The following is a 2,376-nucleotide window of genomic DNA, read 5'->3' on the forward strand; positions in this document are numbered from 1 at the left end:
CCCACCCTTAGCCTTGATGACAGCTTCCATTCTCGCAGGCATACGTTCAATCAGGTGGTGGAAGGTTTCTTGCGGATTGGCAGCCCATTCTTCACGGAGTGCTGCACAGAGGAGAGGTATCGACGTTGGTCGGTGAGGCCTGGCACGAAGTCGGTGTTCCAGAACATCCCAAAGGTGTTCTGTAGGATTCTGGACAGGATTCTGTGCAGGCCAGTCTATTACAGGGATGTTATTGTCGTGTAACCGCTCCGCCACAGGCCATGCATTATGAACAGGTGAACGATCTTGTTGAAAGATGCAATCGTCATTCCCGAATTGGTCTTCAACAGTGGGAAGCAAAAAGGTGCTTAAAACATCAATGTAGGCCTGTGCTGTGATAGTGCCACGCAAAACAACAAGGGGTGCAAAGCCCCATCCATGAAAAACGCGACCACGCCGTAGCATCACCGCCTCCGAATTTCACTGTTGGCACTACACACTCTGGCAGATGACGTTCACCGGGCATTCGCCATACCCACACCCTGCCATCGGATCGCCACATTGTGTACCGTGATTCGACACTTCACACAACGGTTTTTCCACTGTTCAATCGTCCAATGTTTTCGCTCCTTACACCAAGCGAGGCGTCGTTTGGCATTTACCGCCGTGATGTGTGGCTTATGAGCAGCCGCTCGGCCATTAAATTCAGATTTTATCACCTCACGCCTAACTGTGATAGTACTTGCAGTGGATCCTGATGCCGTTTGAAATTCCCTTGTGATGGTCTGGATAGATGTCTGCCTATTACACCGACACTCTTCAACAGTCGGCGGTCTCTGTCAGTCAACAGACGAGGTCGACCTGTACGCTTTTGTGCTGTACGTGTCCCTTCACGTTTCCACTTCACTATCATATCGGAAATAGTGGACCTAGGGATGTTTTGGAGTGTGGAAATCTCGCGTACAGACGCATGACACATGTGACACTCAATCACTTGAGCACGTCTGAAATCCGTGAGTTCCGCGGAGCGCCCCATTCTGCTCTCTCGCGATGTCTAATGAACTGGCAGTAGGTGGCAGCACAATGCACCTAATACGAAAAACGTATGTTTTTGGGGTGTCCGGATACTTTTGATCACATATTGTAATTTCAGTTAATTTCTATGTACTTTACTAGTAAAGAAGTGAGACTTAAAATGTAATATATTGATAACTCATCATCATTTATAAATTATAGACTGCAGCAATCAGTGGTCCTTTTTCAGATTTTATTACGCAAATCCAGATTTCGGTTAGTAGCTAGCCATTCTCAATGCATGTAAGTCCCTGTTGCATTGCACTTACATGCATTCAGAATAGAAAATAGTGCATTGAGAATGGCTAGCTACGAGCCGAAATCTGGATTTGCGTAGTAAAATCTAAAAAAGGACGACTGGTTGCTGCTCTCTATAATTTATAAGTCACATAAAACTCGCTGATTGCACTCACTTTCCGAATGGAATGCAACCTGATCATCATCAATTATTTTTGAACAGTATTTTCCATACTTGTCCATGCAAAGTTAGCTATCAGTACTCCCATAACCATCCTAAACACAATAAAGACAACTATACTCGGTAAAAACATTAATCAGTCCTTCACATTACGTAAAACACACAGTTGAGAAGCTACGATGAGGAAATAACCTGCACTGAATTACTGTGTATACAGTATGAAAACACATTACAATCGGTGACAAAAATTGATGTTTGGACTAATCGTTAGGAATTCTGAGCACGTTAAACTCACCAGTCTCATCAAATCTCATATGAGGCGAGAGGGAGAGGCAATGTATATCTCACGTCAACATTTTAAATCCGAGAATAGATATTATTGTAGCGGATAACTCTTTGTTTATCGAGCATAGACAATACTAAAGTGCTCTCCAACCTTCATTGCCTCTCTAAACTGAATGTTTTACACGTGCCCAGGACTCGGCGATTTAAAACAAGACCACCCAAGTGTCAGATTGCATTCGGGTAGTTCCCGGCCGCGCCAACGGCCTCGCCGCAGTGGTAACACCGGTTCCCGTCGGATCACCGAAGTTAAGCGCTGTCAGGCTGGGCTAGCACTTGGGTGGGTGACCACCCGGTCTGCCGAGCGCTGCTGGCAAGCAGGGTGCACTCAGACCTCGTGAGCTAAACTGAGGAGCTACTTGATTGACAAGTAGCGGCTCTGGTCTCGTAAACTGACATACGGCCGGGAGAGCGGTGTGCTGACCACGTGCTCCTCCATATCCGCATCCAGTGACGCCTGTGGGCTGAGGATGACACGGCGGCCGGTCGGAAACGTTGAGCCTTCAAAGGCCTGTTCTGACAGAGTTTAGTTACCTGCTGCACCTGTCAAAATTATAAGTGTG

General features: G+C 46.5%; 1 pseudogene; it reads left to right on the plus strand.

The window, feature by feature from the left end:
- The first annotated feature begins 2,011 nt into the window (after positions 1-2,011).
- On the plus strand, positions 2,012-2,129 carry LOC124723099 (annotated as a pseudogene).
- The last annotated feature ends 247 nt before the right edge of the window (positions 2,130-2,376 follow it).

The sequence above is a fragment of the Schistocerca piceifrons genome, chromosome 1, assembly GCF_021461385.2.
Source record: "Schistocerca piceifrons isolate TAMUIC-IGC-003096 chromosome 1, iqSchPice1.1, whole genome shotgun sequence".
Taxonomy (NCBI): domain Eukaryota; kingdom Metazoa; phylum Arthropoda; class Insecta; order Orthoptera; family Acrididae; genus Schistocerca; species Schistocerca piceifrons.